At 41.2% G+C, this 16,108-nt stretch overlaps 1 protein-coding gene across 4 annotated transcripts in view; it reads right to left on the bottom strand.

The window, feature by feature from the left end:
* The window catches only part of Btbd9 (BTB domain containing 9), a 438,873-nt gene that overhangs the window by 65,379 nt on the left and 357,386 nt on the right, over positions 1-16,108 (bottom strand). The gene's annotated exons all lie outside the window — the stretch shown is intronic.

Consider the following 16,108-nt stretch of genomic DNA (forward strand, 5'->3'; position numbering starts at 1 on the left):
TTCTTATTCCCCTTTTCTGCCAGTAAGAATTTAAGCATTGATTATGTGATTCCATTTACATGAAGCCTAAAGCCAACACTTATCTATTGGTTTCAGAATAGTGGCTACCTTTGGGGAAGGTACTGATAGGGAAATGGTGTGAGGGAACATTCTTGAATTGCAAAACTGCTAATTTTCATCCTGAGTGGTCGTTACATGGACATATACACATGCAAATAATCACCAAGTTATACATAAATCTGTGCACTCTACATGATTTGTGCACTCATTTAAAAAATAATTTTAAAAAACCCTGAGCATTGCAATACAGGATCTATATTTTGCTTCATACAGTGCCACAGAGGCAGTATCATTTTTTCCCATGATTTCAGCCTTAAAAGTTCTTTCTGTACAAGATATGTGCAGAATCTTATTGTCTCATATCGATCACATGCATTTGCTTTCTCTGTCAGCTAGAACTGTGAGCCTTCTAAGTCAGTGCCCATGTCGAACCTTTTCCATACTTTCTATACCATGTCCTTTTCCATACTCAGTACTTGGCACACTTACACTCAGTGAATGTCTGCTGGGCAAATACATTCTTTGCAACAAGTGTAATAATGAGTATGATACCCTACACTTCTTCAATGTTGTGTGTCAGGCCCTAAATCCTTTTAAATATCCTATTAGCAAGTACTATTTAGCCCCATCAAATTATAGATGATGACTGAGATTAACTCAGTGAGTGAGTGATACAGGATTCCAACTTACCATCCTGACTCCAAATCCACTTCTGTAAACCCAATGCCAAGTGTTTCCTTTACTGCCAGTTTATGTATCTGGGTCGTAATTTTCAACCTGAAACCTATTACTGTATAAAAGTAAGTCTGAATTATTTTCCCTTAATCCTGCAATTATAATCACTGGAAATTCTTTGCACAAGTCAGCTTAGTGTCACCAACCTACTGTTGAGGATTACCATTCCCCCTGTGTTCCTCTTTCCCCTTAGTTCTGTTTTCAACTGTAGTTCTGCTAGCTATGTGGTAATACATGATTACTATCAAAACTAGGAAAAGATTTCAAATTAATTATTCTCTTCATTTAATAGCTCTGGCAACAGGTTTGCTGGGAGACACTGTTGAGGCTATTTTCTCCATTCAGATTCTGAATTATTTATAAGAGTCGCAGATGTCAAACCTCTATCTTTCCAGATAATCATGAGTTAGTGTTTCTATCTTTCTTTTTTTTGGTACCAGGGATTGAACTCGGGTCCTTGTGCTTGCAAGCCAGGCAACTTAGTGTTTCTAGAAGGTATCAAAATGAAAACAATCAGTCCCTTTTGAGATAGATCCTAACCAGACCTTAAAATATTTTATAGGAAACGACTGCCTTGAAGACGTGGGATACAGAACAGATTAAAATGGACAACCAATTATGAGTATCATAAATGACCTAGCAGAGATTCTTAAGAGAGCACATTTCAAGAGTTTGAAAAAAAATTTTTTTAAATTAAAAGAAAAGAGTTTGTAAAGTTGTGCTTCACATGCTCTACAAATAGCTTATTCTATAAAGTTCTCCAATTTGTTTTAAGGAAATTATTAGTTAAAATAAAGATCATCTGTAATTCCAGTATTGTTATAAACACACACACAATGCCTATGGTTTGTAACTTGCTTATTTTGTTTAATGATCTATTATGAAGATCTTTTTGCATTATCAAATGTTCTACGTTGCATCTATTGACTTACTTCATAGCATTTCACTGTATGGATCCTTTAATCAGTCTCATCAGTAGACATATTAGGTGTCCAATGGATAATATTTAGTGAAAATTTAGTGTACAATCAGTAATATTTAGTGAAATTTTTGATGAACATTTTTAGCTAAAGCTATGATTATTGCCTTTGAAAGTCTAAGTAAAACTCATAAAGCAGGGTGTACAAACATTTTGGGGCTTTGGTAAAACAGCTGTATATCTGTTTTCCCCATCCTTCCAAAAAAATTGAAACAAGTTATATCACACTACCAGCAGAAATAAATAAATGCCTATTTCTGTGCACTGTCACCAATGTTATCCATTATCTTAAAATACACTGGGCCTGGGGAGGTGACATAAGCCTTTAACTCCAGTTACTCAAGAGGCTGAGCCAGGAGAACCCACAAGTTCAAGTCTAGACTGGGTAACATAGTGAGACTTTGTCTCAAAATAAAACCTTAAAAAGGGCTGGGGATATGGGTGGTAGAGTGCTTGCCTAGCAAGTGTATGGCCCTGGTTTTGATCCCTAGGACTGAAAAGAGAAGAGAAAGGGAGAGGAGAGGAGGGGAGGGGAGCAGAAAGGAGGAAAAAAAGTTACAAATGTTGTTAATTTGATAGATGACATATATTTCATTAATTTGCAGGTTTTTACTTATCATGGAACTTGAACATTTTACCCATGTTCTACTTATATTTATCCTTTTGTTAATGACTTACAAAATGTCCTCTGTATCTAAAGGATGTTAATTCACTGCCTATCAGTGTCTGCATGCTGAAGATATTAATTTTTATTAGCCCAAGTCTATCGATCTTTACTTCAATAATTTCTCCTGGCCTAAATTCTTTTCTTCTGAACAGCAGCCAAGTGCACATACTGGATGAGACATCTCCTTTCTATTCCTCTATTAGGAGCCCCTGGGGGCTGGAACATGGGGTCACCTGACTCCTGAGTGGAAAAGGAACACTGATGGGCCTCAGGTTATCAAGGCGAGGGCTCAGACTTACACTGTGGAGTTTTAAGGATTCTGATTCATGTGCCAGGAGGCGTATTTGCTTAGAATTTAGGGTTCACCAGGAATTAAAATAGTTTAGTTGGTTCAACTGAAAAAGCTAGTGTATTTTAAGGACACTAAAGGAAAAATTAACTCAATCTCCCTTTTTCCATGGAGAGGAATTTGGTTCCAATAAGGCACAAGTGAAAAGCCCACCAACTCCCTTTACTTCTTTCCCTGCCACAAAGCCTATTCCTATGTCTTTGCACTTGCAGCAACATAGGGACATTTCTGACTTGTAGTCTGGCTGGGAATGTTTGCAGAGTGAGATCGCCGAGGACAGACATGACTCATGACCTTAACTGAGATGAGCTCCTTAAACATACCTCCCCCTCCCACATCCACACATCTCCACGCATTCAGCAGCAGCCATTTCCACAGGGGCTGAATAAAGGAAGCCATTGGCCATGATCTGATGTAGGCTGGGTCTGTATTTAGCTGTTGCCACAAATCTGTCTAACGAGCACTGCATGAAATGCTTGGTGATGTTAACTGTTGTCTCCTTTATCTTCCCTTGTTCTTATTGTGGAGTTTCCCTAAAAGCAGTGGAGTGCTGGGATTTTGAAAATTGATTAGCAGATGTGATTTTGCTTACATCTTCCATAAATGCTCTGGCTGGCTGCATACCATTGATTACCAGGGGTTCAGTTTACAGCAACTAATTGCTCTCCTTGCTGGTGTTTTGATACAAAATTCAATAGTGAATATGATTTCAAAACTCTTGTCTTTGCAGCTTGAGTCAGAAGTGACTCCAGGCAAACCCAGTGGACTGAGTTTTCCCTTCTTAAAATAATTGCTCTCTCATCAGTCTGTGAAGAAAGTTTCCAAATTGTAGCATTCTAATTGGAAAGTCTGCATTATGCATGCAATGACAAACTATGTTGTGCTGAGTAGCATTTTTTTCATCCCTTTCTTAAGGGATTAATTCTACGCCAGATTGAGAACAATGGCTGAGGTCTAACAGTTGAGATCAACAGCTTCTCCAGTGAATTGTGCCTTTTAGACCAGGAGCAGGCCTATTCTGCCTGTTTCTAGTTGCCCATAGTTTGTTAGAGACTCCACCGCAAGACCTGAGGCCACACTTCTGTTGTTGCTAAATTTTCTCATTTGGGTGAAAACAGTCAACCCAAGGAAGATCAAATATCAGGTTGTTTTAGTGACATAGTAACTTATCAAATCCATTTCTAATCATTCAGTCAAGCAAAGACACATACTAAACTCAAAATTTACACAGGTGATTCTTTATTAAAGATTCTTTAAATTGTTCAGAAATAATTGCTTTATATTCAACAATTCAAAAAAAATTATTTACTGAGCACCAAGTAGGTAACATTAGGCAAATCACTCGGCTTACGCTCCAGTTTTGCCCCTTGTAAACTTCAAGGTCCAGATCTGACAGGTTCCCAGTGCTCTTCCAGTTCTATTATAATCCTCTGCTCTTCCATATGCAGCAGGCTTTTTTGGCGGGGAGGAGTACATAACCCTTCTCTCAGAACTGTTTCCAGCCAAACTTCAAAGAGATGTGGCAAGTTCCCAAGTATGACCTGTAGACCTAACTGCATCCTGGGCAGCCACACAACCCATGCTGGGCTAATCAGATTTCCTTTCTCAAAAACTGAGAATTATGTGAGATTCTAGCTTAATTGGCCCTGTTCACTTAAATGTGATAATGAGGATGCAAACATTCAGGGATGGCCTTCTTTCATTCCAGGTGGAAAGATGCAAAGAAAGCCTCACTACAGAGACCACAGACAGTACAGCCCAGGAAGGGCAGCCTGAGCTCCCGATGGGTTCTCACGCCTGGTTTCAGTCCCTGTGAGGGCTATCAGAGTTTCAGCCCCAGTACAGTATTGCATGAGAAATCTTCCAATCACTTAAACAAAGCCACCATTTCTGGATTGAGCCTTCTTTGCCCAGGTTCCATCTCTTGGAGCCAGAAGAGGCTAAGATAAGCTCCTAGCAGAATGCACTGGGCAGAAGAGGTGCTCAAAAAAGTGTAGATGTTATGGTGATGAAGAGAGTAATGATGCTTTGATGGCTGCAGGGATGGCAGGAAGCTCCCTTTGAATGGCAGCCTTTTCATGCACATAGGAAAGAAGACACTTATGCAGGAGGGTGGTAGGACTGCAAGGCAAGCAAGGCTCCAAGGCAAAGTGGGCTTTGAAATAGGGTCAGTGAGGTCGGTGGAGCTGCAGGGAGGTGGTCTTGCAAAGATGGAACAATCAGCACAGGTTATGACTCTCCTCAGCAGGGGCACTGGGGGAGGAAGGCTGAGGGTGACAAGCAGAAGGGCATAGTGCAGGACCAAGAAGAGTACTGACCATGTCTGGCACTTTCACCTCACTCATATTTATGACACGTGAGGAGCACCATTGCAGTGCTTGCTGTTGAAAGGCAGGAGACAGCCATAACAAGTGCCAGAAGAATTAACACCACTTCAGAGAAACAACTCTACTGGTGGGAAACTGGGATTCTCCCAAGGATGAGAGGAGCCTTACTGTCAGCTGTCACGGGGTTCAATTACTAGCTTCATCCGAAGGTGGGGAGCAAGGTCCTGCTGAGAAGAGCTGCTGGAAGACTGCAAATCCAAAATGAGATTCTCAGCAGGAGATGAGAGCCAAGTAACAACGTGTGACCAGAAGTGTGTGAAGTAGGCTGTGTGGCCACCCGACAGATTCCATAAACAAGAACTCCCCAGTGGCTGCCACCACAGAGGCCCTGTCTCTATATGGACCCCAACTTTTCAGGGCAAAGGGGATATAGTCTCCTTCCACCAGCAGGAGCAGGGAAAGGGAGGCTGCTCCTCAGGTGGAATGGGTACTTGGGAAATACGTTAGAGGACATCAGAGTCCATGTAATGCCTGATAGTGTTTAATCTCTCAAACATGGGATGTTCAGTTAGTCAGCTTTCTGTCACTGTGGAAAAATACCTGACCTACCAAGTTAAAAAGAGGAAGGGTTTATTTTGGCTCATAGTTTTGGAGGTTTCTGACCCTGTCTGTCTGGCTGGCCCTGTTGCTTTTGGGCCTGTGGTGAGGCAGCACATCTAAGAGTATTTACCAGAAGAAATGCTCAACTCATAGAAGCCAGGGAACAAAAAGAGAAGAGAGCCAGGAAGGGAGCAGGGCCCAATATCCCCTCCAAGGGCAGCCTCAGTGACCTAGCTTCCACCCACTAGGCCCCACCCCTAAAGGTTTCACTTCCTCCCAATGGTGCCAAGGCCTGGGGACCAAGCTTTTAACACAAAAGATACTAAGGGACACTCCAGATCCAAACTGCATGAGATGTAGAGGGTGATTTCTGAAACAATGACACTAGGAAGTAAAATGGCAAGCACAGGTTCTTAGATGTCTGGCATATGGAGTTTGTGTATTTAGGCACTGAAGTCCCAGGGTGAAATAAAGTGACGTGGGAAAGTGTACACCTGGCTCCATAGTGGGGGCTGTCTCACTGGGAAAAGGGGGAATAAAGGAAGGCTTCCCTCTCTGGTCACATCTTATATCTGGTATGGTACAGTTTATATAAGATAAAGAATTTAAAAGTAGGGAGATGTTAATGGAGAGTACACTTGCAAGACAGAACTGTGCATAGCTGGATGAAGCAAAACTTTTGGGCAAAACAAAACTACCAACTCTTAATGGTTAATTGAGACCATCTCTTTACTCCTTGGAGCAATGAAGTTCTCAATTTCAAGGTTTAGGTGATAACATGAAAGCTAACTCTGGACTACCAACAGTCTGGCTGCAGCTACAGTGTTCAGCAGATGCTGAATGTGGAATGAAGGGTGAACAACCAGACATGGTCCCACCTCACATTCACATAGACCTCACCCATTTCAAATGCTTTTGCATACATTATCACATTAAAAAAAACAACTTATAATCAGCACATTTCCTGCTTCCAATGCAAATCTATTTTACTAAGTTCCTTGATTAATTTTCTTACACGAGTGAAACACTGCCCAAGATTATTCAATCACTTGGCAGCCCCTTATTTAACAATTAAGTTTTTGGCCCAGGCTTGTGATCTAGATCTTATACTTTATAGTCCAATTTGAAGAAAATTATTCCATTTTATGCTTTTAATGTGGATATTTGAGAAAGTTTAGTCCAGACCAAATATCCCTTGAGAAGAAAGGCAGTTTTCTTATATTTTTTTACGGTGACTCTTTCCAATATAGCCCTTTCCTAAGCAAGATGTTGGCATAAAAAAATATCAGGAACTGATCAAATGGTTTTGTGATATTTTGAAAGGTGAAGTCTCATTATGTTACAGACCTTCCGGGCAGTGACACATTAAGCAGGTATGCAGCTTTTACAGATCTTTCTCCATGTTTAAATTTGGCATTATCAAGCCCCTCTCTGCACAAGGCCATCTGCCTTGATCCCAGCAGCTTCTTCATCATGGCTCGGACACACACTCAGTGAGGGCTGCCCGATTTGGCTTGCTGGCAGGATCAGAAAAGGATCGCAGGAGGCAGAAACGGTGAGGTCCTACCCAGACGACAGGGCTTAGCTTCCTAGGTATTAAGTCCAGCTCACTTGCAGCTTCGTTAGCTAGGAAGGTTATTAGGTGCTATTGTGCTACTTTAAAGGGCCAGAATCAGTGCCTTCTATCAGTTAAAGTAAGGTGCTTTTCTGTGAGCTTTTTTGCTCCCTGACTTTAATTCTATGAAATTATTAGGAGAGTGAAAAGAGAAAAGGATAACAGAGCTCAGGATTCGCTCACCTACAAATTGAGGGTCTGCGATTTTACATTTTTGATCTTTAAACATGTATGAATGCTGTAGAATAAAATGACTCCTCTCTGGGCCTTCATCCCATAGGAAGGGGAGGAGAGTCACCTGGTTCCAGGCTTCCTGCAAAACAACAGCCTAGAATCCATTCAGGAGAAGCCACCTGACTATGCTTCTAGAGTTCAGGGACCATGTTTGATAAATAGTCTTGGTGTTCCGCATGGTCCCCAGCACAGCCCCTGATAAACCATAAAACTCTATTGAGTTGAACTGAAGGAGACAGGAAGCAGGCGAGGATGATGGAAAGAGGAGAGGGAAATACAGATACAGCCCCTTCTCACAAAACCCAGGTAGTACATCTGGTGCAGCATCTTTAATACCATATAGAATGAATTATTTTCAATCAGAACTCCCCCTCCCCCAAGCCAGTCCTCTGCCCCTAGCCCTCACAGCATTTTGGAGTCTCCCATGAGATGATTTATGAAAAGCACCAACTCTGATGGCTACTTCATTTCTTAGCTTATTCTCCTGTCCTTCTCTGACCACATGCCAATATGTGCCCAAATGGACACACCTTACAAAGCCCAAGAAGCAGGGTCAAAGAAATTTAATGTATCCTGTGCTCAGCCTCCATTTTATCCCTGTGTCACAGTTTCACAGGGGTGTGTATCTGTGGCAGAACTCACCATTTACCTTTAGGCAGATGTTTGTATCTTTCAACTTGGTGACAAAGAGGGAGAATAGAAGGGCAGACAAGGTGGGAAGGCTCAAGTGAGTATGACAGGCAAGAGAGCGTTCCAGCAGGGACAAATCATAACGCAAACTCTTCCTGTTCAATCATGGTTTTGTCCTCACCAAATCTCTTGCCTGGTCTCTCTCAACACGGCTAGCACTGTTTCCCCACCTTTTTCTTTAGCAGCTTGGCCTCTCTACTTGAATCAGACCAGGGTTTCAATCTTTGCTCTAGCTGTGAGTCATCTTTTTCCACCCCAGGGCACAATCTAAAAAGTCCCAGGCTCTTGCTGAAAGGATTTTAAAACAGTTGCCCAACCATTTCAGACGCTGCCTCCTCTGGTCCCCTGTGCTTCTCACTACCCTCCCTCTCTCAAGCTTCTCTCCTTCAGGAGCTGCTCTTGGCTCTGCCCTGCAACCCCAGCTGCCTTGGGCTCTGGGCGCCCTGTGCAGTCTAAGCCTGTCTCTCATAGCTACATTGTCTTCAGATGTCCTCCCACAAGTCCCTTTTTTTGATGAACTTCCTGCACAAAATCTTTTGTGAAAGCTTTCACATGAAAATAGCTACCCCCTAAAACCACAAGAATAAAATTATAATAAGTTGCAAGTGCTATACAATTTAAACACTTGAAGTAGATAATTCTGTTTCAAGGCTAAGGTGTCTGATAAATCACAACTTTCCATGTGGTACACGATTTGCCATTAAAATGAAGACATTAATGAGAATTATAATAGTAACAACTTCCCTACCAGTATATAAAGGTGAAAATCTTAACTATAAGGTCTTATAAACAAAAGATAATTAATCAATTTAATATTTAATGGTATGCCAAGTCTTTTGAAGAACAGTAAGAAGCTAGGGCAGAAAAACAACATTTTATGTGATTTTTTGTAAGGTTAGAGGAAAAAAATGGCTAATTAAGTTGTTCAGTGGAATTCTTTTGATTACTGGCCACTGAGTACAGTTTTCTTGATCCAGGTCTTCAAAGCTGGGATCACAAGTTTTAATTCAAACATTTTCAGCAGAATGTTAATAACTAACTTTCCTAACTGCTAAACAGCTGTAATTAAACCAAACTGGTGTGGGTTACAGGACCAAAGGCTAAATGAGCAGTTGCCTTTTCCCCCTAGAATCGCCTGTGCTACTCTCCCCAGACTGGTGGCCCGGGAGACGGCTCAGAAGGGAGGGGTGTCAGTTCTCCCTGCTGCTGCAGAGGATGTGAGGATGCAGCTTCTGTCTCATGAACTCTCACTAGAATTGTGGAGTTGCTGCCCCCCTTCCTCCCATGTTTGCCTGATGGATTGTGAGATGAGAGAAAGCACTCTCTCTTTGGAATGGATTCTGCAAGAGCTGCCATGTAGAAATAGCCCTTCCAGGTGCTGACATGAATATTCACCAAGTGTCCTGGGCACAGGGGCCAGTCTCCATGCCATGTACACTAATCCTGCAAAATGTATTCCAGGCAAGCTACTAAGGTAAACTCCCACACAGAAACTAGGCCTTCTGGTGATGGATACTGGAAGGCTGAAAGGAGGAAATCTGAGAGAAGGAGGCAGAGATGAATAAATCACTCCTAGGGAAGGCTCTGCTGCAGCTAGACTTTGCCACATTGACTCAAGCACAGAGTGAGGCTTCATTAGAATACTGCACTCTGAATTAAACTGTCTCTTTTGTTCAGCTGGCTTATCCCTTCTCATCAAGAAGAACCAACATTTGTCTCTCCTGTGCCTCACAGCCTCACCCACTGGACCGTTTTTACTTTTCCCTTATTTGGGCTGATGGGAGCTACCCAAACATCCTGAGAATTCAGTCCTGGTCCACACAGGCACCCAGCAGACAGACAGACAGACACACACACACACACACACCCCAATCCCCTCATGCCACTGCCTGGTTCCCATGTAGGAAACATAGAGAGAAAGATTAGGTACTCTCACAACCCAAAGTATGTGAGATCTCAGGTTTCTTGGGATGCTCCCACTCTGGCACTGAATTCTGAAGAGCCGTCAGGGCAGAACGGACCTGGCTAAAACAACCTGCCTGAGGCACAGACTTTTCTGGCACTCAGTGCTTCAGTGTCCAGGCTGGGTAGTGCCCTAAGGTAACCTCCAAGCAGCTAGTGCTGGGACTGTGTGCAGAGGCTGCATCCTAACTGCCTGTGAGCATTCAGGGACGTGGAGATCCTAGCAGGTCAAGGGAAGAGAGAGCGGGGCAGGTAAGAAGAAAGTGGTGAGGCTGCCTGTGATCGATTGCCTTGGCCCATCTGGGGCACAAAGGCTTCGCTGGCTCTTTTTAGGCCTCTGTTGGACCCAAGGACAGCCAAGGCAAAGTGGTGTAACCAGCAACAGTGGCACCTGACGGGAGACAAGAGCCCCACTCTCCTAGATCTTAATCTGTTAAATGGGTGGTGGGAGTTGTAGGGGCAAAGAGAAATGGACTTTAACTTAGGTGACTTGTGGCTCCCTTTTTTTCTAAAGAATCAATTTTTCCTCTTAATTACAAATTGATAAATGATACATCTTTTGTATTTTTCTAAAAAGGTAATACTCTAATTACAAAAAATGTAAACCAATATTTGAAAAATATTATTTAGTAGCAGAACGTTGTTTACAAACATACTGAAGAACTTCAATATTGAAATAAAGAGAACTAGGGGGCTGGGGTGCGGCTCAGTGATATAGGCTTGTCTAGCATGTACAAGGCCTTGGCACCGATGCCCGCATCACCAAAAGAGGCAGGGGAGAGGCAGACCTGTTCTACGGAGGTCAGTTAGGGGCTGAAGGCTTATCTGCGAGGACACCCTGTCGGTGCCTGCCTGTGGCAGCCTATAAGGTTCAGTTCCCCCATAAAGCAAACAGGAAAACGCTCTGGGTCAAGGTATGTATTTTGTACCCAAACTAAATGCTGATTTTCAATATTTGTACCTTTCAATAGCAGGTATACAAATAGTCATATGTTTTTAAAACCATTAAAGGCAAATAAACTTGCCTGACTCTTCACTGTTACCTATGTAGGCCAGAGGTATTAGAGAGGAAAGGAGCTGATCAGATTAAGCAGGGTAATATATGGCCCACGCACACCTATTTTTGTCAATCAAGTTTTACTGGAACACAGCCATGCCTGTTCAGCAGAGTGGAGTAGCTGCAACAGAGCCTATAATACCTACTACCTGTCCCTCACAAAAGAAGGTTTGCCAACCCCAGCAATAGTCAGAAAACTAAACACCATTCCCATTGAGCAGTAAAGAGTTATGGCACCACAGTATGAAATTAAGGTACAGTTTAAACCAAGGCTGAGCTTAACCTAGAAACGTCTACAAACTTTCTTCTATTGAATATTTCAATAGATTTTTATGTAGCAAATTCACCCAGAGTTTTTAGATTCTGCTAGAGTCACAATCCTGTCTTTGTTACTGTGACAACTATACTGACAATTCTTGGCTTGCCTTTCACCCCAAATTTCTGGTATTTTTCCTAAAAGTAAAAGAACTATAAAAGATATGGGACTAAAAAAGCTCCAGTTAAAAATGAAAACTATTCTCAAAACTGTTCTTATTCCCTGAACTGATAAAGTGACCAGGAATTATGGCCTCAAATTAAATACACATGTATAAAATAATCATTGGCTGCTAACCTCCAGATCCCTACCACAATAGATAGAAGTACATAGTAGGGTGGTATGAAGAAGTTATAGATACATTCAAAGTCAATAAACAATATATCAAGAAAAGTTGTATAGTCATGGACAGGGCAATTAACTCCTCAATGCCTAGTGTTCCATTTTTGGAATGTCTGTAACAATGGAACATAATAAATGTTTTTCTCTTCAGATTCTTGTTCCTTGAATTTTTTTAGGTGACATATATGAATTTCATGTAAAAACTGCAATCTTCAGCATAAGTAGGTTGATATGACAGCAGTAAAATAATAATGTATCAGTTGTAAAGGAAGATGATACTACAAACTAAGCCATGCCAATTAAGTAAACAGTGTTGATTGTTAGTCACCAGGAGAAAATGAATCTGTATAGATCTACCTTCTTTCCATCTCGCTAGTCCTATTTGTTGTGATTATAAAAAGCATTGTACAAGACAGCTGGCCAGGGCAGTCTATGGCCACAGGACAGTAAAAACCTTAACAGTGCTTGGTGTTTTAACAGAAGTACTCAGTTAGAATCTTCAACAAAACCAATTTTAAATGGAAGACACTGTTTCATATATTCTTCCAAAACAGATCCAACTAATCTCCATGACTAATCTACTTGTCTCTGGGTCTAACATGGACAGCTAGAATCTTACTATAGTGAGCACAATCACAACAAAGCTAATTTCCTATTTTACTCAGAAGGTTGTTATCAAAAGATATTTATCTGGCTAACACCAATTCTCAAACATCTCTCTCTATATAATGTTTTATCTACTTCAAACATGGCACTACGACCTTTATAATGAAGACAATACTTGATTATATGTGCTTTATTATTTTTCAGTCTCAGAGAAGTGAACACAGAAAGGCTAAATATCAGTAAAATAATCGACAAGGATTTGCACTGGACACCAGGAAACAATTAAATGGTACAAGAAACAACAGCCATCATCCTGGACTTCAACCACTTGCCCATAAAGTTCTCAAGGTAAGTATATAACAAGGAAAGTTGCAGCAAACAAGAAACAGAAGCAAAGAGACATATTACTGCCAACGGAATTTTTAGCTCAAAACCCTAATGCAAAGCACACAGAACAAGGAACGTCCCCTGTCCCCAAGTTGGTTATGTCTAAAGTTTCAAACCAAGGAAGGACTCCTGCTCTGTCCTTCAACACACACAACTTATTCTTGGTTCTTACCACTAAAATTAAAGAAGAGATCTACCCAGTACACATCCTAGTACCAGAGAAGCAGGATGAATTTGGGAGAGATATTGTCCCCCACTGCCTAGTACTGAGTTTCCCTAATCCTTGCTGCCAGAATAAAGAGGAAGTAAGAGCTTCCAAAGAGAGAAAAGGATGCGTTTGCTTACTACTTTGCTGTGAGAACAGGAGAAGAGAGAGGAAAGATAGGGGAGAGGAAGGAATGACGAGGGAAAGGAAGGCGTCCCTCTGCGCAGGAACAGTCCTGACCCAGGCCACTCAGGGCCCAATAGGAGAAAGAGACATAAGAAGTGATTCCATTTAAATTGTGGCCCTCTCTTATGTGCTAAAGACTCCTAGTCTGATCAGCATCTCCCTTGGGAAGGGGCTAAATGCCCTGCCCATGACCACTAACTATTCTAGGGAGGAGTGAAGATGGCTGTAGGGGTAGGTACGGGGAAATGGGGGCAGATAACCAGTGGGTATCTGGGTTTTTGTCTCTCAAGATTTAAAATTGTGTATTGCTCTAATTATCCTCCCGCTGGAGGTACTTCTTATTTCAAATGTTCACTCACTATAATCTTCTCCTCCCCAACCCCTACACAAACAAACAAACCCCACCACGTTATCCAAGAAGTTAGGGGAGGAACAGACCAGAGGTTGTGTGACAGCCACTGCCCATGTTCCCTCTGAAAGTCCCCTTCATTTAGGCATCATTTTATTCCAGAGCAGGTGGGCATGACTTCTTGAACTCCAGGTATTAAACGGTGAAAATGTTATTTCTGGAGGGACTCTGACATAATTAACCTGCCATTACAAGATAACATGAATATGCAGTGAAGTCTCTGATACCGGAATTTCTGTGTACATAAGAATGGTTTATTCTTTATACCCTGGTTAGGTAAACAGATGCTTCAGTTAATCAAATGCATGTGTTTAACAGATTTCATATGGACTGTCAATTTAAAAACAATTCAGGTATGACAAAATACAGACTTAAGAATAGTAAAACCACACCAGTAAACAATTCTCTCCCTCCCTCCACCTGGTCCCCTGTTGGAGACTGAACTCAGGGCCTCATGCAGGCTCGGCAAGTGCCTACCACTGAGCGACACCCCAGGTCCTACTCTCCTTGTGACCAACGAGAAGACATTTGGGATACTGCCCTGACTCCCAAATTTCATTATGTGCATGAGTTATCACTATGCTGGTAAAGTACAAAAGTTAACAGAAAGCCAGATTAAATGTTTATAACAGCAACTGACAGGTTGTTTTTAAGAAGTGTATTTCATGAGTAAGAAATCAAACACAGGAAACATTAGCCACAGCAATTAGAAAAGAGAAAGAAATAAAAGGAATAAAGATAGGAAAGGAAGAAGTTAAACTGTCATTATTTGCTGACGGTATGATACTTTACATAGAAGACCCAAAAAACTCCGCCAAGACTTCTAGACTTAATTGACAGATTCAGTAGAGTAGCTGGATACAAAGTCAACACTCAAAAAACAATAGCCTTATTATACACAAATAGCAGACTCACTGAGAGAGAAATTAAGAAAACAATTCCTTTTACAACAGCATCCAAAAAAATGAAATATCTAGGAATCAATCTAACAAAGGAAGCAAGAGACCTCTACACTGAAAACTACAGCACTCTGAAAAAGGAGATCAAGGAGGATATAAGAAAATGAAACGATATCCCTTGTTCCTCGGTAGGAAGAACCAATATAGTGAAAATGGCCATACTTCCAAAACTACTATATGGATTTAATGCAATGCTGATTGAAATTTTAAAAATATACTTCACAGAACTAGAGAAAACAATCCAAAAATTCATTTGGAACCAGGAGAACTAGGGCTAGAGGTCCCATTTGATCCAGCTATTCCTCTGCTAGGTATCTTCCCAAAATAATTAAAAGAATCATACCACAGTGATATATGTGCACCCATGTTTAAAGTGCCACAGTTCATAACAGCTAAAGCTTGGAAACAGACCAAGTGCCCATCAACTGGAAACTGGATAAAGAAGATGTGGGGTTTCTTTTTATAAAATGGAGCACTACTCAGCCATAAAGAATGAGAAACTAGAGACATTTATAGCTAAATGGATACATATTAGGGCCATACTCTTAAGTGAAATAAATAGAACACACGTGTAAATACCGAATAGTTTCTCTAGTATGAGAAACTGAAAGTGTAAATAAGGATTAAAACGAACAATTGATAATTTGAAATAGGAAAAAAAGATACAAATGGGTGGGGAAGTGGGAGGGGAAGGGGAAAGGAAAGAAGGGAAAGGAAAAATTATGAGAAAAGAAAAAAATAGAAGTAAAGTCTATGTAAATAGGGAAGGGTGTGTGGAGGGGGGAGGCACACTGGTAATGAAAAAATAAGAACCAAGATACATCATGTACAGGTACAAGCACACAATGATAAATGTAAATGTACTGTATACTTTGATTTTTTTTTTTGGTACTGGGGATTGAACTCAGGCCCTTGGCACTTGCAAGGCAGGCGGTGGAACCACTGAGCTAAATCCCCAGCCTCTATGTACTGTGTACTTACATTTTCCAATTAAAAAAAAAAGAAATCAAACATATATTCATATATTCTCATTTTTAGGACAGAATTGTGAGGTAAGCAGACAGAATTTTATATAACATTTCTGAAGCTGACAGTGATGTAAAATACAATTATTATAGGAGGGTTTTAGACATATCCAGAAGGGTGTGGGCTCAAAGTGTAGCTTCTGAAAAGACATGGAGGGCTGAGTCTGTAGTTCAGTGGTAGAAAGCCTGCTTAGCACATACAAGGCCCTGGGATTAATCCCCAGCACTGACAATAAAACAAAACTGCATACAATTTCAATGTGGTGAATGAGGCCTAACTCCTAAGCTCATTTAAAAAGAAGCAAATAAACAAAAATAAGCAGAGGGCTAAGGTTGTAGCTCAGTGGTGGAGTACTCTGTAGCATATGCAAGGTCCTAGTTTTAATGCTCAGCACAGA

This window comes from Heterocephalus glaber, unplaced genomic scaffold (genome assembly GCF_053883595.1).
Source record: "Heterocephalus glaber isolate CG9 unplaced genomic scaffold, H.glaber_assembly_v1.0 deba00001497, whole genome shotgun sequence".
NCBI classification, from domain to species: domain Eukaryota; kingdom Metazoa; phylum Chordata; class Mammalia; order Rodentia; family Bathyergidae; genus Heterocephalus; species Heterocephalus glaber.